Raw genomic sequence first — 20,849 nt, 5'->3', positions numbered from 1 at the left:
ATGGGAGAGGCCACAACAGTGAGAGGCCCGTGTACCACAAAATAAATAAATAAAATAAAATAAAATAAAATAAATGGCTGTGGCTTTCAGCCACTAAGTCTATGGTAATTTGTTACACAGTAATGGAAAAGTAGTAGAGTAAAATTATATTTTAAAACCTCCAAACATGTGGGGCTTTATGAGGACTTAGAAATGGGAGCCATCTTTCCTCCTGTCTGGAGGTGGTAGATGGTGCAAATCAGCTTCAGAGCCCCAGGCACAGGGACCACATGTAGAGTCAGGGTCTATGTGATTCCTGTTAAGTGCCGTAAGTAAAATATACTCTGCTGTATTTTCATTAGTTTCTCTAATTGTGTAGAAGTCCAATTTTATTATTATTATTTTTTGGTCAGGGTCTCAGTGTGTCAGATAACAATTTTATTATCTTAATGAAAAGAATAAATTTTTTATACCTGTTTTGTTTTTTTTCCCTGTTCAGATTATAGTCTTGAAAGCAATTTGGGGGGCATTTCCATTTTAAACAATCTTTTCTGTTTTCAGTGAGGAAGTTGGAATTTTTTTTCTTTGGATATCTTAGGAAATTAGCCCCTACCTTTCTAAAAATTCTTTGTTTTTGTGACCTAGATGTTAAATTTGTCATTAGAACAGTTTTTGATCATGGCAGTGGGGTCAAATGACACTGTAATTCTTTGACTAGTTTTTCCAGAGTCTTACTTGTTAGACTTGCCCCAGTTTTGTTCCAATGGCAATTTTATCTGAGACTGAATATGGTTTACCTTTTAAATTGGTAGACACTAAAAGTTATCTTTCAATTAATTATTTGAGTTTAGTGGTGTGGGAATCAAATATTTAATTTTTATTTAATTGATTGGAATTTTGTAAATTTTTGCCTCGAAATGTTAACCCCAAGAACTGAAGAAGAGAAGCATATCTGTTCAGGTCTCCAAAGAGCACAGGAAGAGTCAAGAGTGTGGGGGAATTGCTTCTGTGGTCTCCATCACTTCAGATTCCAAGTAGAAAAGCACAGAGCATTCACAAGCAAGTCAGTGTCAGGAGCCCAGCATGATCAGCAGATGCAATAACATACAGAATCTCTAATACTGAGTTTTGATGCCTTTTCTTTTTAGTTAAGTTACATTGTCCAATTTTCCTTTCCTGGCCCATTCCAGGGGCTTGTCAATAGCCTACTGAGGTCAGGAAATGCTTCTGCCTCATGTACAACACCTCTGAGCAGTGTGGTATAAAAAGATTTATCTATGATAAATGTGAAACCCAGGAGGAAAATTTTAAACAACTGATTTTAATGACTGTACAGGGTCATTAAAATGACCCTGTTTGAACAGAACACGTTTGACAGAAAAAACAGTCTCTATTTTGCTTTGATAATCAAATTTCTTTAAAGAAGGTATTGGTCATGTTTAGCAGAAATTTGTCATTTTTCTTAAGGAAATGAAGTTGAATATTTTTGTTTTGTCTTTAATATTTCTAAAAGGAAGGGAACTGTATTATTGCTAATTCTGTTGTGGATGGAGGCATTCAGAGCAGCCACACTAATTATGTTAGTGCTCTGTGCCAAAGCATATATAATGCCTGTCACTGATTGGTGTCTAAATTATGAAAAGGTAAAAACTTGCATAATAGAAGAATGCTGTTTGGAAGAAAGCAGGGTGCTTTTCTTGAAGTCCAGTAATCTTTTTATCTAATCAAACTACACCTTACAGTGCGCTTTGTCTCCTTTATAAACCATACTTTACAGATACTGATTTAAAAGAAATTCCCTCTAGTGGAAATTCTAATTTCGGAATTGTGCATAATTTAGGGGGGTCACACTTCCAGTTCTCAACTCAAAAGCTAGCTTTCCTCCAAAGCCCAAGCTTGGCTCTGGTAGATTATTTTCAAAGACTCTTGATGAACTGTGCTAAAGGAAAGGAGGAATGGTACAGATCACCCTAAAATCCTTGTTGACTCTCTCCTGCGTTTGGGGTTTTCCTCTGGCATGTTTACCTTCTGAATAATGCTTCTCCTAGGCTAAATATAAAAAAATTAGTTTGCTGTCTGAACCCTCCACCTCATAACAGATGTGTCAGAGTCATGCTGATGGTAATGATATGCTAGCCACAAAAGAGAAAGAAACCTGTAGGAATGAGGCTTTGAGAAGTATTGTGAATGTCATATTGTAGAAAAATCTTGACTAATAAGAAAAAAAAAAAAGAAAAGAAAAATCTAGCACCTGGTAAATTCAGCATCAGCACACAGTTTGCCTTCAGTAATTTGGACCTCTGCAGCTTTGGGGCAATATTGCATATACGTGGTATAATAAGTTTATTTAACAGAGTTCCATCAAGTAAATATAAAAATCTCAGTTTTGTTATGGTAATAATATTGTCCTCATGCTTTTGTTTTTATTTTTTGTTCAATGATTTCATGAATGAATTGCTTGGTAGAAAGGCACGTAATACACTTCCCAACCTGATATTATGTATGTGTTGAGGCTAAAGAATGTCATACAGAAGAGTGCCCTTATTCATAAAACATTAGGGGTAGAGAAGGAGGAGCCTTTCCATGTTTTAATAGCAAAGACCTTTTATTGTAAAAAGTGAGATTATTCCTTTAGAAACCGTATAAATTACTGAAGGGAAATATGACCAAGAATATGTTTTGGGTGAATGAATGCCAGATGCCCATTTCACTAGATGATTAGTATTCTAAATATTTTTCCATTAGCTAGTTTCAGCTCAGGAAACAGATTAGATGCTTAATGGCCTAAGCAGCCAGGAAATGAGCAATATATTTATAGATTCCACTAGTGAATTTGAAGTAAAACTTCTTGCCTATTAAAAATTCTAACTGCAATACCCAATGTAAATGCTTTTTTAAAAATGCTTTTTAAAATATTCTCTCTCCTCTCTTATCCCAGCGCTTTTGAAGGTCTAGTATTCTCAGTAAGGAGAAGAAATTACCTAAAATCATATTTTGAGGAAAGCCTTAGTTTATATTGAGTGTGGGGAGTCAGTTACCATTGAGCCTAGATCCTGTGTTTTAGTAGTAGAGACTAATCCATTTCTGGTCTTGTTTTGGGAATCTATAACAATCTGACAGAGCAGCCACCATGGACCATTCTGATGGCCCTATTTGGGTCTAGAGATTCTCCAGTCTAAAAGGTGCTGGAGGAAGCTTATTTCCACTTTATTTAGCCTGAGGAGTTTAGCTGTGCTCTGTGGAAGACTGGGAGTGACTGCATCCTATACATAGAACAAAGGCAAGACAGGCTTTGGCTTCTGTTAGGGCCCTTGCTTAAGAGTCAAGAGTGCTTATTCCCACCTTAACTTCACCACTGAATAGCTTTATTTGGGGCCTTTGATATAAGCAGTTGAGTTAGAGGACCCCAGAGGCCCTGTACAGCTCTTACACCATATTAGTCTAAATTCCACCTGTGATTTCATAGGATCCTGAAGTAAGCATTCTACTCCCCTTCAATGGGCCTTTTTTTCTGCACATGGTAAACAAAGATACAGGCTCTTGAGATAGAGGGACTGTTAAAATCAGGAAAGAAAGGCTCAAGGACATTTTAAGTGAAATAAGATTAAGAGACATTTGTGTATTTTTTATAGGAAATGAGGGATTAATACATGGATTTTCATCGTGTATAGAAATTTCTTTCATTTTCTTCCTACAGCCTATTGATTAAAGTTCGAATTCCTTGAGTTTTTCATTCTGGTACCCCAGATGTTTAGCACTCTCCTCTGTACATAGGAAAAACTCAGCAACTATGTGTTCTCTTGAATTTCACTAAAGTACCATTTTAAAAAGTAAAGTTATCAACTGCCTTTTAGTATTTGAATTGTTTTAAGCCAATTTTTAATGATTGATTGATGTTTATGCCGTGGCCCATTTTTATTTGTTTGTACTAACAGAGCATAGCTTTCTTTAAATGGACAGTTCAAATGAGAAGATAATTTGTGTTCTTGAAGCCAAGCAGGACCCTGTGGGGCTCCTGGGCACGGGAGCCTTTCTGTGTCCCCCGTTTCTTGTTTGTAGGGAATAGACTCCAGCCTCCATGACCTTCCCTGAGTTCCAAAGGGCAGATTCAAACAGTTGCTAATCAGGAAAGGGAGGGAATGCAGAGACAAGGGAGGCCTGATCAAAGAAACTAGAGAAGCTCATCAGGAGACCACCTGAGGCCAGATTAAGGAGTGCAGGCCCTGCACACACCCTGATCCTTGTTAGCAAATCTGCCCTTGAACCATTGCTATAAAACTCCTCACCAAAACCTCCCAGGTTGGGACACAGTTTTTGAGGCATGAGGCTGCTGTGTCTCCCCTTTACCTGGCAAAGCAATAAAGCTATTCTTTTCTACTTCACCCAAAACTCTGTCTCCAAGATTCAATTTGACACCTGTGCACAGTGGCCAAGTTTTTGGCATCATTCTTAATTTTAAAATATTATATAGTCCTATTCCCATGCAAATGCTCTCAGATCAAACTGACTAATTACATATTGGAATACCTGGACCAATATATTTTTTTATTTTTAAAATTTTTTATTTTATTTTTTAACGTCTTTATTGGAGTATAATTGCTTTACAATGGTGTGTTAGTTTCTGCTTTATAACAAGTGAATCAGCTATACATATACATATATCCCCATATCTTACCTGGACCAATTTAAAATACAACTTAAGGGAATTCCCTGGCAATCCAGTGGTTGGGACTCCACACTTCCACTGCTGAGGGCACAGGTTTGATCCCTGGTCAGGGAACTGGGATCCCACAGGCCGCACAGTGTGGCCCAGGAAAAAAAATAAAATAAATAAGATGAAATGAATGAAATAAAATAAAATTTATACAGAAGCAACCAAAGGTTCACCTCACCACTACATTTTACTGGGTCTACCTTTTTTTTTTTCTGTTTTATTTATTATATTTTTAAGTTATACCTTTAGATTAAAAAGCCCCAGGATAAACACACAAGGAAACCTTTCCAAGTTTAAGTTTAAAACAACACCACACTCTTCCTCCCAATCTACATCCCACCTAATAGCAGCAAATCAAGTTAATCAAGTAGTATAACCCTAAAAGCATGGAGGCTCTATCCACCCCATCACCTGCTTTTATAGGTCTCCACCAGCAACAGTTTCCCCTTGACAGTGTTGTCGAACCCAAGTTCATGTGCCCAGCACACAGTGAGACCAAACAAACAGAAATGTCAGAGTTTGGAGCAGCAAAAGGTTTATTGCAGGGCCAAGCAAGGAGAACAGGTGGCTCTTGCTCAAAAAAACCCTGAACCAGGGGCTTCCCTGGTGGCGCAGTGGTTGAGAGTCTGCCTGCCGATGCAGGGGACACGGGTTCGTGACCCGGTCCAGGAGGATCCCACATGCCGCGGAGCGGCTGGGCCTGTGAGCCATGGCTGCTGAGCCTGCATGTCCGGAGCCTGTGCTCCGCAGCGGGAGAGGCCACGGCAGTGAGAGGCCCACATACAGCAAAAAAAACCAAAAAACCCTGAACTCCCTGATGGTTTTTGGGAAAAAGTTTTTATAGGCAAAATTTGGGGTGAGGGCTGCAGGTATGTGACCTTCTTCTGATGTGTTGGTGGTGAGGTTGCAGGGTGGTGCTCCAGGAATCTTGTGTTCAGCGAAGTTACCATCCTCCACCTGGATGGGGGCCTTAGTTCCAGCAGAAGAGCTCAAAGGTATTTTTATGTATCAATATATCCCTTGAGGAGGAACCAAGACCCTGCTTTATCAGTGCACTGTTGTTTCTTTCTTCTTTTTTTTTTTTTTTTGCAGAATAAACCTTCATATTTATAGTCGGTTTTTTTTTTGTTTTTGTTTTTTTAATTAATTAATTTATTTATTTATTTATTTTTGGCTGTGTTGGGTCTTTGTTTCTGTGCGAGGTCTTTCTCTAGTTGTGGCAAGCGGGGGCCACTCTTCATCGTGGTGTGCGGGCCTCTCACTATCGCGGCCTCTCTTGTTGCGGAGCACAGGCTCCAGACACGCAGGCTCAGCAGTTGTGGCTCACGGGCCTAGTTGCTCCGCGGCATGTGGGATCTTCCCCGACCAGGGCTCCAACCCGTGTGCCCTGCATTAGCAGGCAGATTTTCAACCACTGCGCCACCAGGGAAGCCCTGCACTGTTGTTTCTTGACTGCTCCTCCTTTGTTTCTGCATTCCCTCCCTTCCCTAATTAGTAGCTGTTTGAATCTGGTCTTTGGAAATCAGGGACTGTCTAGACAAGAATATATTATATTTTAAAAAATGAGAGGAAAATGAAAGGGAGAAAGTAGCATAAGAAGGAAGAAGAAAACAAAGCCAAGTGGGAGAAAAACAATGTCTTTGATGGGGTGTGCCAGGGTGTGGCAAACCAAAGCCTGACAAGCTGTAGACCTCAGCCCCTGGGATGCATATAGAATAAGAGCTAAAGAGGTGATGGGTGTAGTTACATAGCTTTGATCAGAGTCAGTGCTTCCTGTTGAAACCTAGCAGCACACAGTGGGGCGCTCCCAGGTACAAATCCTTTCCGTGTCCCCCCTTTCAGTTGCCTAAGCCCCTAGGCTTTGGTTTCCTCATTTTGTTGCAGGAACGGGGACTCCTTCCAGGGCCCGAGAGTGGGCTCTTGTCTAACACTCAGAAATGAATTGTCCGAGGAGACACATGTGCAGACAAAGCAAGAGACTTTATTGGGAAGGGGCACCCGGGGGGAGAGCAGCAGGGTAAGAGAACCCAGGAGAGCTGCTCTACCACATGGCTCTCAGTCTCAGGTTTTATGGTGGTGGGGTATGAGTGTGGGGAGAAAACCTTTTTTCCACCCTCTCAGGTTTGGTTTCTTGGGGCCTGTGAATTAAATTGACAAAAGGCATATGTTTCTTTATAGATGTTAATATTTTTACATGAATGAAAGCTTCACAGAAAAGCAGTGAAAAACCAAAGAGGCCGTTAGACCTGGGGACCATTTAACAAAGGGTGATGAATTGTGACCAGACAGAGAAAAAGGGGTTGGGGCTTTAGGGGGGTGAATTGTGGGAAGATGACTAGGAAACGTATGGGGGAAACATGGTAGATAAGGGTTGCAGAGGGGACACCTTTACAAATGGAAATTTCCTTTGCAAAAGGGAAACGTATGCCCTGCTTTTGGGCAGATGGGGGAGGGCAGAGAGCTCCTCCTGTGTCTGCTGTTTCTCAGTTGCCTTCAGCTCCAAATAATCCTTAAGTCACCTTGGCATAATTTTGGGGTGGTGTATTGTGATCACCTTCAGAAACATAAGAATTTGAAAACCCTTTAGAACCCTGTGTCTCTGAAATTCATGGATACTAGTGTAGGGGAGGCATCAATAATTTTCCCTCTATCCTTCTAGGTTCTCGGCTGAGACACCTCCTGTAATAAAAGACAGATTAATAGGACAAAAACAAACAGACGTTTAATAACATGCATACCTCCTGTATACATGGGAGATACCTAAGAAAACTGAGTACCTTCCCCACATAGCCCAAGCAACCACCTTAAATAACATCTCTGGCTAAAAGCAAATGATGTTTGGGGGGACAGCCATTAATGGGAGGTTGCCAGGAAAAGCACAGTAAACAAGGGCAAGGTTGTTATGCACAGTTAAGTCCTTGCCTTCTCCAATGATAAGAGTTTCTAGAAATTTAGAATCATCCTCTCTTCCTGTACAGAGAGGGACACACACTTAAAAATGGAGACTGCTCTTATAAAATGCAAATGTCTCTTACAAAGGGTAACTTTTACTTGGTTTTCAGAGCTTTTCCTATGTCTGCTGTTTCTTAAAAATAGTCACCCTAAAATAACCATTATGCCTAAGAGGCATTTTTTTGGTGGCATATTCTGCTCCCTTTCACTACTTTATAAAACTGATTGATGAAGTTGAATGATGCATATTTCAACATGTAACTAATTAATACTGATACATAGACAATACCTATAACAATGAGATACCCACAGGTGATTTGTGATTTTCCAATTTTAAGAATATTTAATATCAAAATATCAAGTTGTATATGTTAAATACATACTTTTTCATCAATTATACCTCAAAAAAGCTGAAAAACAAAAAAGTATTTGAATGTTCTGGTTGTAATCTCTGAGGCAAAGACCTTGTCAAAGTGAAAGAAAATCTGTCACAGCTATTAATCAATGACTCATTTTTTGAATAATTTTTTTAAATTGAGATAACATAATTTAAACTTAGTGAGGCTATTAGCTTTTTTTTTAAAATAAGTGTACTTATTTATTTTTGGCTGCACTGGGTCTTCGTTGCTGCACGCGGGCTTTCTCTACTTGAAACGAGTGGGGGCTTCTCTTGTTGCGGAGCACGGGCTCTAGGTGCGTGGGCTTCAGTAGTTGTGGCATGCGGGCTCAGTAGTTGTGGCTCGCAGGCTCTAGAGCGCAGGCTCAGTAGTTGTGGCACACGGGCTCTAGAGCACAGGCTCAGTAGTTGTGGTGCACGGGCTTAGTTGCTCTGCGGCATGTGGGATTTTCCTGGACCAGGGCTCGAACCCGTGTCCCCTGCATTGGCAGGTGGATTCTTAACCACTGTGCCACCAGGGAAGTCCCTTTTGGATAAATCTGAGACACCATCAGTTGAGTTTGAAACTACAGAAATTATTTTTAAAAGTCTGATGGTTAGAAGTCAATTTGGGATCAAAAATAATCCCTCTCCATAAATTTAATTTACTGTATATCCACAGTTCCCAACTCAGGGCAGTTTTTACCTCCAGGGGACGTTTGGCAATGTCTGGAAAATTTTGTCACAACCTTGGGGGAGAGGTACTACTGTTTTCTAATGTGTAGAGGCCAGTAATGGTACAAAATATTTTAAAATGCACAGGACAACTCCATACAGCAAAAAATTATCCATCCCAAAATGTTAATAGTACCAAGGTTGATAAACTTTTCTATATGTGACTCTGTGACTCAGGATGAGTTCTTCAAATTGGAGTGTCTACTCATGTTTAATTCTGGTAGGTCTTGAGAAGACAGTAAAGGTCATTAAAATCTCACATCTCAGCCATGCACATCATGACAAACTGCTTGCTGACTCTTAGATTTTGCTCTTACCTGGATAGTTAGATCTTGACAATGGATTCTTGAGTGTAGTCGGAAGCAATGTTATTACTTTGGGAAAACAATAAAGAGAAAGCATTTATTTATTTATTTATTTTTATTGGAGTATAATTGCTTTACAATGTTGTGTTAGTTTCTGCTGTAGGACAAAGTGAATCAGCTATATGTATACATATATCCCCTCCCTCTTGTGCCTCCCTCAAGAGAAAGCATTTAAAAGATACTACTAATTGGTATTAATTGTCCCATCTGAGCAGGTTTAAGGACTGAGTAATTCTTTCATAGCTAACAATTCTTGTATAATAGTATGCTTCAAAATGGAATCATGGACTGTAAAGCTAAAGTGGTCTCGACAAATCATCTAGTCCAATGCTGTTGTTTTAAAATAAAATAAGAAGCTGCCTGTCTAAGCTCACATGGCGTTTTGGTTGCAGAACTAATACAAGCCATGTTTACAACCGAGGCACAAAGCACTTCCTTCTCCTCCGTGTAGATATTCGTCACATTTGTAGGTTCTTTTCGTTGGCTCATTTGTTAAAGTTGACCCTCACTAGACTCTACATCAAGGTTTGTTCAACCTGGACTTTAAGAAAACTCAGGGAGGAATTGATTTTGTGAATAACGGGATTGATAGTTGCAACCCTACAGCATTTACACAATTTGCAACATAGTATTAAAAATGAGGAGGGAGAGAAGTGCAAGCGGAGGGTGGGGAATTTCCCTCAATATGATAGAACTGGAATTCTACTTACTATCTTTCCTTTCCCAACAACAGTTCAAATTCTACAGTAATTTTCCCTTTGGTTATTTGCATTTTTCCTTTTTAAAAAAGTTTCCATTATTATACCTAATAGATTAAATAGCATTCCTTTTTGCTCACTGAGTTGCTATAGTAAGATGTAAAAAAGATTATTCCAAAATGCTGACATTAAAGAACAAAATTTTCAGGGATCTAGTAGTTTAAGCAACATCATGAAGCCATAGCTTTACTAAGATAAAGTGTAAACCAGGCTTATGACATATCCTGAAACTGGGGAGTTGAAGAAAATACTGTTAGAGAGATTTATAGAGATCACTATTAGTAGTAGTAATTGGGGTATATCCTGATCTGATTTAATTTGAGATATTCAAAATAATTAGGCTGTTGAGTGTAAAGGTGAGTATAATCATCACCATTTCAATAAAGTTGAAATATTAATGTGCTAAAGTACCATCTCATTTGGTGCCAGTGGAAAAGAAAATGCTTAACCATTATTGCAAAAATCACTAAACCTCTCTTACTGCCTAATTAGCTGGTTAACTCATTTTCCTTTTTGCTTTTCAAATGCTGTTCCCTGATTTTGCGTTCAATTTATCTTTTTCTGAAAACCTGCTAATTTCATGTGTGTTAGCCCTACAGAAGAGAATGTTGCTTAGCAACCACCAAAATAACTAATAAGCCTATATCTAGTAAAGCCTTAAAGGACTTATTTATTTTAAATTTATGTATTTCTTTATTGACCATTAAAATCAAGAGGAAGTTTGTTTCACTTTGAATTTCTTTCAAGTTCTGCTTTTTATTTTTTTGGTTAATTTACATAGGCTACATATTTTGTACCAGAAACAAAACACATAGTATGTTTAACATGAATGTCTCTTTTCTCCCATCAACCTCTTAACGCTGCTCTGTGTTCACCATTTGCTTTAGTTATTCTTTTCTAACAGAATACCCTATCAGTGATAATGCCGACTAAAGAAATGTTTTCTAATTCATTGGATACAGAATTCTATAATATTGCTTTTTAATGCCTAAGAGGCTAATTTTTTAAGGAAGAAATACATTAAGGTTTTAAGAGAGGGAAATACTTAGAGATTCAATTGAAGTGGTTGATATTACCCATAATGGTTTTATTTTTGGTTTTTTGACCCAGAAGTATCTCAGAAGAGTCATCTGAGCTAAGGGCTTGGGGTGGGAAGTGGTGCTATCTCATTGCAGTCTCCTATCAGACTCCTGTCACTTAGCCTTGGCTTGTTCGCTTGTCAGAAGTTTAAGTCTTCCCACTCTGGCATATAGAGCTTTAGTGTTATCCAAATTTGAGACCTGTTTGCTTCACTCTGCTCTGTTCAACTGCCCTGGGGCTCCTTTTGTATTCTGCGGTGTCGAAAAATTAAAGACCACTTCTACAAAAATATTAATAAAAAGAACACAGGCAACTTATATTAATAGTGCCAAGGCCATCTGCATTAAAAAGAAATTGCATGTGCTTTCAGGAGAGCTGTAGTCTTGGAATGAAACTCCTTTACAAAATGGCCACTATCTTGCAGGCTTTGGCCAAATTTATAGCTTATTTTCTTTCACAGGAAGTAACTCCTGGAATATCATCTTGCATAATGGTTAATTATCCTCTCCACATGTCGGAGGTGCTTTTTTTTTTTTTAATGGAATATCTTCAGTAAAATATTATCCTAATGTAAAATAGTGTTTTTTTAAAAAATAATAGTTAATTACTGAAAACTGCAATAGCTATAAATAATAGAGTAATTCACCTGTAATTGGCTAATGTAGGACCCATTAATAAACTATAATCTGTAAAACCATATATATTATGTTCACAGCTCATATGGTCAACCCTTGTATAAAGAGAACAGTGCAGAATAACTGGAGTTAAGTTTAAAGATGTATGTAAAAATGAATACTTAGTATAATAAACTATCTGATATAAATACAGTATATGCCAAAGAGTCAAATAGTTAGGACAAAAAATAATCTTTTAAGAGAGGTATGTATGAGATAGAGAGACAGAGAAAGGGAGATAGATAATGGGGAGAAGAATGGAGAGAAGACAAAATAATGTTATGGTTGAAGTTTAAAAAACTCTTTGAACATTAACATGTTAGCTTCAAGACCAGCTTACTGTTCAGTTTTTCCAGGGGAAAAGAAAAAAAAAATTCACAAGACTGTTAATAGTAAATAAAATAGTTAATAAAAGCAGCCACTTATTAATGCTTCAATTCTGTGTTTGCAAGCGTAGATAATGGGCAATTTCTTTTATCCTTTATAAAGTTTAATACCAGAACTCTGCTTAACATTAAGTTTATTTATCCAGGCTTATGAGCCAGTTTTCCTGTAATTATTTTAGGCAGTTCTCCTTATACATGTGAATAGAAAATTGAAGGTATGGCTAGAACATTTGATAACTGAAATTTTCATAAACTGAAACTTTTATTTATTTTAGCTCTTAATTTTAACTTATTCCCATAGCCTATTTGACATAGATGATTAGAAATAACATCTACCAATTAGAGTCACAAATGAGAGATTTTCCTTCTTTCCCTATTTTTGCACTCTTTGAAAGAGAGATACAAGTAGTGAAGTGACAAAGAACTAGTTGGCCATTAGGAGAAGCAAAAGACACTATTTACATAAATTTAAATTCTCCACAAACCACTAATATTTAATACATATTTGTATTTGGTTTTACAATCTGACCATTTATTCAGATTTGCTAGTATAGAAACGTATAATCTCAGCTAAAGTAATTTTTTGTTACACCATTATTTCAATAATAATTAAATGTTGGTCATTTTAGTATTATAAGTCATAATCTCATATTACATTGCATAATTATAATTCTCCCTAAATGCATGCTAAGGTTAATATAAAATAACAGTTTCATAGCAGTTTTGAACATTTAAAATTTATATTTAAGAACACATTGAAAATTTTAGTACAGGACAATAAGGACAACATAATAAGGAATGCATAGCCAGAAATTCTAGAAATTGACAGCTGCTTGTTTTGCCTTTGATTCTTTATATCTGGTTAACTAGTAAATAGGCCTTTTTCACCTAAACATTTGCAGCATTACTTAGATCTCAAATGGACATTTAAAATAAGAAAGATGTTTTGCAGAATACATATGTCCTCATGCCTAAAGGCGTTTATCATATTAGAATATCTTACTGAAAATAAAATCTTTGGTCAGCTATGCAGGTACTAATATTATCTCTTAACTTCCTGCTTAATTTGAAGAGGAATTAAAGCATACGGATTTTAGCTATTTTTATGATCCTCATGATATTAGAGAGATGTTCTCTATGATGACATATAACAATTCTTAAACCTGAAATGATCACTTTTTGGGAAAAGATTTTAGATTGAACATAAAAAATAAACTTATCAAAATGAATAAAATTAGAATGCTTTGGGCATTGCCACTGCTTTTAAAAAGTTAATACTTTTTATTATTTTACTATTAGCCAATTTGAAGCAATTTACTATTGCCCTTAACGCAAAGAAAAAGCCAATTTTTAGCATCATGAAAGCCACCATTGACAGTTCAAAGAACGCTGCCTCAGTCCACATGGTATTTTCTGTTGTAACAGACTGTTAATATGTGCATTGCACTTGGCAGTAGTTTGCCTCCAGTCTTTTCTTTTTCTTTGTGCTTGCAAATGCCTAATAAATAATATCAGATGCAATAAGTTTTTAGTTCATATTTTCAATATATAATGATATAATATGAAAAACAAAATACTAAGAGAAGAGAAATAGAGTTCCGCTTTAGAAATTTTAAAGTTTCTATTTCAGGATCTCCAAATTGAATTTTTTTTCTTCTCTCTTGAATTCATGTTATGCAGAACTTGTTGTAGGTGGAGAAAAAACAAAAAGCAGAAAAAACCCCAGAGCTTTTGTAATCACGTATTTCGGTTTTAATCATGTCTCTGATTTACTGGTGGTGTGATCTCAAATAAACTTAGGGCAGTGGTTTCCTCTTCTGTAAAATGGGGATAATAAAGCCAGCTTCACAGTATTGTTGCAAAAACTAAGAGATACAATGCAGTTAAAGCTCCCCCCAGCACAATAACTGTTAAATTTGTGTTTTTTTCCCCTCCTTCCTCTTCACCCCTAATCAAATTCAGTTGATATCTTTGAACGGAAGTAGATTACAGGTTTATTGGTCAGTTCTAAGCTTCTGGATAAGCTGTTACTCTAAACTATTGCATAGGATATTTCTTTTGACTCTAAGATCCAAATGAACACTGGAAAATCTTTTTATAATACAGTTATAAAGAAGGATTATGTATTTCCACATGATAGCCCATAGTAACGGTGTTTTCTTGATCAGGTTATAACCGATGAATATCGTTATACAACAAATGCTCTCTTTGTTCCCTGTTCTTGTCACAATTGCTCAATTTAATAAGAGGTAATTGATTAGGCTCTGTTTGCATTGTAGTCAGGAAACTGGAGAGGGAAGCTAGACTGTAAGAGATCCCCTCCCACCCCATTATCAACCTTTTACCTCCTCTGACCTGCCTCAATTGTTTCTGACAGAAAGACTTGTGTAAATTACCAAATTGCTCTCAAACAAAGCAACATCTAGAAAAATTCACTGTGTAGGGAAAACTGGTACAGGATTGGAGTTGTGTGACACCTTTTATTTCTCCCTCCAGGATTTTTGTTAATTGGACAAGAAAATAGAAAATGGAGGCATTGTCTGTGTTCTTATGTACTGAGAAGAGACCCCACCTCATTTCTAAAGGTTATATTCCATCTTCTCCTCAGTTTTTGGCAGATGATCTTACCGCTCCAGTCATCTTTTTTCTTTCTTTTTTTTTTTTCACCGTGCTGTGCAGCTTGCAGGATCTCAGTTCCCTGACCAGGGATTGAACCCAGGCCAGAGCAATGAAAGCCCCGAATCCTAACCACTAGACTACCAGGGAACTCTCCATCATTTTTATTAATGTTGATAATAACAGCAACTATCACTAATCAAATACTTTATAGAGCCTGGCACCTTACTAAGGGCTTTTATGTGCATTACCTTATTCCTCATAATATCAACACTGTTATCATTTTCTCATTTATGGATGAGAAGACCAAGGGTGAGACAGCTTATGGAACTTGTTCATGGTCAAACAGCTAGTATATTTCAGAGCATTGTATCAAACCAGGATATTTTGAACCCTGGAGCCCATGTGTTAACCATTATGCTGTACTTACTCTAATGATAAAAAATGGAGGCTAGAAAGGCAGAAACCCTATAGTCTTCAAGGACTGCCCTTGAAGACTACCGGGTCTTCAAGGCCTACATACCTTGTATTCCAAATTTGTTGACCTGAGATTAGAAACCTACCACAGGCTGATTCAAATCTGCCTTTGAAACTGTACCTCCTACTGAACCTAACATAAATTCACCACTCTGGCCAGGCTAATTTTATTTTCTCTCTAAAAAACTTACTTCACTTTGCTTATGAAAATCCAATCCATTTTTTCCATGAAGACTTTCCTGTCTGCAGAAGGACTTAATTCTATTACAATCCTAATATGACTTGACAGACATGGTGTATTGTATTGTGTAACCTTAAGTGTGTGAGTGTCAAGGAGATCCCAGCGTGGGAGAAGCAGTGGTGTCTGGCACAGAGCTGATTCTCTGTACATGTTTGCTTACTTCCCTTATCTTTCTTTAGTCATGAAGGGCATGCACTTTGCAGCCAGACAGGCTTGTTTTTGAATCCTGTCAGTTCCATTTCTAGCTGTGAGAATGGAGTCAAATCACTAAACTTCACACTTTAGTTACTTCATCTATAAAGCAAGGATATTTATAGTACCTAGCTCATTGACTTACACAAAGATTAAATGAGATTCTATGTCTAGGACATAGTGAGTGCTTACTAAATACTAGCTGCATTATTATTACAGAAGAATTTTTTAGTATATATTAGTCATTATTATAACTAGATTATATGTTACTATATTACACATTTATAAGCCCTCCTCATGCACATTGCATGCATTTAGTAAATGCTGCTGTTTTAATTTTAATTGATATAATTCACATACCATTAAATTCTTCCAGTTTTAACTGCAGGATTTTAGCCAAGTCCACCACTGCAAGCTTCTGTATATGACCTACTACAGGGATCTGAGGGCCCATTTGGAAGAGTTATTCAGGTTGGGTCACCAGCCCTACAGGAAGAACTTGAGACAAATGAACACTTGAATGAAAACGAGTTAACACTTTGTTGTTCTCTAAACCTACCTTCTGACCTTGTGAAAAAGGAATTTGAAACATATTCCATGTGGAATGGTTTGATTTAGTGGTCCGTAAAACTTTAAAAAGTTATTCAAATGCTTTAGAAATTAAGGTAAAGTTATTTGCAATTACAATTCAGTTGTATATTCTGCTCAAAATGAGACAAGATGAAGCATTACTCATATTCTTAGATGTGTTTGAAACTGTCCTCACTTGGGGTGATAGCAAATATCAGTGAATGCTTAGGAGCACTTGCAATGCTTATTTTTGGTTAGGTAAAATTTAAATGAATGTGTTGTGTTAAAAAACAAAATTCAACTGAGTAAATTTTAAAGATCTCATTGGCTTTATTCAACAATTCACAAAAGGGCGGCAGCCAATCTAGCAGATAGAAAGGAGCTCCAAGGAGCCGTACAAAATGAAAGGCTTTTATAGGCAGAAGGGAGCAGGAACAAGAAAGTTACATGAAGCAAAAAAGTGGATTGGTTATCACAAGATTACTTTCCTTTAGGGGATAGCAGGGGTCTATCAGGCAGATTACCTAACTAGTGCTGATGAGGTGACTCCTGGTTTAAGATTTCATTTCTGGGAGGGTGGAAACTGTAATAAAGTCTTTGGTGACATGGGGCTTAGCATAAGTGACTCCATGTTGGACCTGTTGTCTTGTTTTTAATAGTTGGCTGTGGATTTCAGAGTTACAAAAGAGGTAGAAAGCTGACTTGTTAAAGAGTTGCAGCTACTCTTTCATAGTCTGGAATGTACCTCACCCTCATTCTTTGTAGTGAGATGCAAATGAGGAAGTAAGATACCCAGTGTAACTGTTAAGCAAGTATTTATGTCCCACTGGTTTTTGTTTTCTTAGTTTAACTCTGGGGATTTTTTTTTTTTTTTTTAAAGAATATGTGTTTTCTGAGGTTTTGAATTTGCCTAGCAATTACTAGCAAAGATAGCAAAGATAATGAGCTGAATGGTTGGAATTTGACGCGAGAATAATGGTTTTCTTTATTTACCTTTGCATGATTTTAAACAGAACTAAGATTTCACTTATTTATCTTTTACTTCATGTTCTTTTTCCTTTGTAAAAACTCAGCATGTTACTGGACTATTCTGAAATCCAAAATATTCTGAAAAGCTTTCTTCTGTTGATACTTCAGTGGTTTCTCTCTCATTTTATCTTTTGTTCCGCCACTTAGAGCACTTGGGCTCTGTAATGTGCACTCCTAAGTGTAAAGAGAAACCTACTTGGAATATTGTTTTCCTGTGATTAAGAAAGTAATTGTAGAATTTTGTCTTTCTTAGAGTTCTTTATGTCAATACCATGAACATTTTGTGACAGTCCGTTAAAACTGAGTCATGTTTACCTCATGAATGTTTATATTGAACTGAATCTATTATATATTAATTGAATCTATAAAGATGTTCCTGAATAATTAGACAAAGACCACTGGGGAACGAAGAACAGTCTCTACAGGGCTTTGCCAGTACATGTGGGGGACATAGAAGACCTTTCTGCCCTCTAGGCCATATTTCTGTCCTAGTGGTTTTGTCTTCCTTTCTGTCTTATCCTGATTTTATGGCTGTTGTGATGAGAATGTTCAACAAGTAGAACCTGAGGCATGGGGAAAAGGGTCCTTACAGCCAGTTTTGTGAGGTGAGATAATTTTTTAATGATGTGTGATCATTTTTTAATGTATTTGCTACTTTGATGGTAGATAAAAAGAATACTACTCCCATAATTAAACTACATTGCTTTGCTGCATTTGGGGAGAACACAGAAATTGAAAAAAGTTCACATCTTATTCAGGCTTCTCTTGATTTTTGTTTTGGCTCTTTCTAAATTTGATACTTGAGAATAGATGCTCTCTGAATGCCAGGAATGGTTTATTAGACTCATACTCATTTAGTATGACCCAGGTATGTTTTTGTTAAACAGTAATAATCCTAGAAGAATGGCTGTTGGAACAAATCAGCTAACAGAGTAAAATCTGTGTAAAAATTTTAAAACAGCATTTAAAAATATTTGGAGATATTTTATTTGTTAATTTGTTCTTATCTTAATGGGATCTAGAGAGGCTTTTGAAAATTATTTTGTAGGCAGTTTGGCTTCTGAATAGAAAGACTGTAAAGAGTAGTAGCTAATAAAAAGTGTAGCAACTGTCACCAAATCCTCTTTTAAAAGCAGAAGAGTTGATACTAGAAAATCCAAATTAAGGTACAAAGTAGACTGCATTTGTTGAGACACATTATAGCAACCCTGGGGGTACTTTCTTAACATCGGGGATTACTGTTCCTCTTTGGTTTTTATTCTGATAGAGATTAAAAAGGTATTTTCACCTTCAAATCCCCCAATAAGCCTATTTAGTGGAGGGAAATAGGACACACTGCTTTTGACTCTTTCTGAGCACACTGAGCACACGTGAAAACCTCCGATATATTCCATCCCTCTCAATTTACATGACTATGAGGAAACTGAAACCTCGGGAGGTTAAATGACTTGCCCTGGGACAGACAGCTAGATGGTTCCTGCTGGAACTGGAGCCCCTCTGTTGGTTACCACGAGTGCCTTGTTTTCTGCTGCCCGTTTGATACCCAATCCTCTCCTGGTAAATTTTAGCAGCAACTGGTGTTGTCGGCACTTCACTCCTTGATCTCAGGTAATTCCCCACCCCCACGCCTTTTTTCAGTGGAGCTGCACAGTGTGAAGTCGATAGGACGGCAGAAGCTCAGGTGGAAACCATCCGGGGAGATCAGTGGGTCTCAGTTCACCGGGAAAAAGGCAAAAGAGTAAGGAAGATGTCTTGCAAGGGAGTGAAGTACTATATGTAAACATGGCTGTGTACAATGACTCCTGAAGTTTGGGAGGGTACGTTAGCTGTTACTTCTGACACTGGAGAAAATATCTTTAGGAAAAGAGAACACAAAGACAATTTTTTAAATAGATCATTGGTTTGCAAAAAGTATGCTTTTTGTTGGGACCACAAATATACATTTAACTGTATGACAAAAGGAACATTTGAATTTTTGCTTCCCAGACTCTGAAGTATGGAGAAACATTTAAGGGTGACAAAAAATGAAGGATGCCCATCAAACTTAGAGGAGTCCTTGCTCTAGAAAACATATGCACTGTGGCTATGAGAGAGGACCCCTTGGATTTAGGCGTGAAATGTTGTTAATAATTCTAAGGCACTGTGGCTAATTAAGAGTCTTTTGAAGGTAATAAATCAGAAGCATTTTAAAGGTACCTAATTGTTTACCTAAGAACCTGTGTGGAATTCTCAAAGGACTTAATTATTTGAAATTGTTAGCTTTTGTTTTTGTAATTTTAAAACTGTCTTTACAGGCTTTATGTTTCTAAAAGTGTTTTGCACTCTTCTAGCCCTGTCGCCTTAGAAGTTTTATGAGTTTAACACACAGCACCTGAAACTATTTGTTATTGTTTTCCCTGGCCCTTTTTTTTTCTTGGTTACGAGTGTTCTTAACCAAGATGATTACCTATTGTTACACTGAATGTGCTCTCCCAGGGTGCATAGGCAACTGCTCAAATGCGGTTATAATTCTTGTTTGCCCCTGGGTGGTTGCCAGCAGGGAATAAGGCATTATGGGAAGTAGTTTCTTTACCTTCCACAACAGGTGTCTTTGTCAGTGCACCTGAGTCAGATATCATTGTGGAAGCACTGAGTCACTGGAGCAAAGGAAAATATGAAAGTCAGAGGAATTGCTTTCACAGCTAGAAAATGGTCCTGCAAGATAAATCGGAAACCTTCTGGTGCTAGTGAATGCACGAAGAGATTCACAGTATCCTTTAAAGTACTTCTGAAAAGATAAAAAGGAATTGAAAAGGTATGAACTGCCTGACGCTTTAATAATACCTTGTCTCCTGATGACCATTTAATTTTTACCTGGTTAGTCAGCGTTAAGATGAATGTGCTGGAAGAATTTTTAAGGAAAATAATGCTTAAAAGACAGAGCTGCATTGTAGGGAAAAAATGAAGTGAAAATGCTTTACCAGCTCCAACAAGGGTCAAACTCAGTTTGAAGCTGTTTTAATCTTGAGGATTTATTTAAAGTATTGCATTTTCTGTTTAAATAAGCCTATTAGTCTTGCTTCTGTTTCCTAGCAATAAGGTGTTTTCCCCCTTCCGTGTATGTGTGTGTGCGCGTTTGTAATCTAGAATGCTATCGTATTGCAAAACTCTTCTAATCACATTTAAATGGAACCAGGTACTATTTAAGTAATCATGTTCATCTAGGTGGAAATACTTTAGAAAAACAAGGAAAAATAGACACTATAAATTTCATTCCAAGTTTTGTTTTCTGAAAAGCAGACTTAGACAACGTAATACTGCTATTGGTAATTAGGACTAAAAGTTCCAAACAGTATCTGTATTTGATTGTAGACAAACATTGCCAAACTGATTTCTAATTCTAATAAATAATATTTCTCTTGGTACTGCAGTGTCATAATCTATAAAAAGCAGAGAAGATAATAGCTTAATTAGAAATACTGGAAAGAGAACTTTTGGAGGAGCTTTATCTGTCCTCCCCCCCTTTTTTATTTGCTTAATACTTTTCCCATGGAAATTAGCATACATTAATTTCCTGGTGATTTAGGCAACCTTGTAATGATAATTATGGGCAGCTTTCACATTTTTCTTCAGGGCACATTGAGGTTCATTTACGGTCTCCAGCTGTACTTAAAAAAAAATGCTTCTGGTGGCTAAGGCACCAATAGTTCATTACTATCTGCTGAT

General features: G+C 37.2%; 1 protein-coding gene across 5 annotated transcripts in view; it reads left to right on the top strand.

Moving 5' to 3' along the window:
• Window positions 1-20,849, top strand: part of RABGAP1L (RAB GTPase activating protein 1 like) — a 689,539-nt gene that overhangs the window by 577,679 nt on the left and 91,011 nt on the right. The window contains exon 1 of one of the 5 annotated variants that reach the window (XM_082612937.1): window positions 19,748-19,938. The exons of the other annotated variants lie outside the window; for them this stretch is intronic. The gene's annotated coding sequence lies outside the window, so the exon portion shown is untranslated. Of the gene's footprint in view, window positions 1-19,747; window positions 19,939-20,849 lie in introns of those variants that run through there. 5 annotated transcript variants of the gene reach the window in all.

This window comes from Mesoplodon mirus (genome assembly GCF_964341445.2).
Source record: "Mesoplodon mirus genome assembly, chromosome: 3".
NCBI classification, from domain to species: domain Eukaryota; kingdom Metazoa; phylum Chordata; class Mammalia; order Artiodactyla; family Ziphiidae; genus Mesoplodon; species Mesoplodon mirus.
This window is presented reverse-complemented; position numbering and strand designations above follow the sequence as displayed.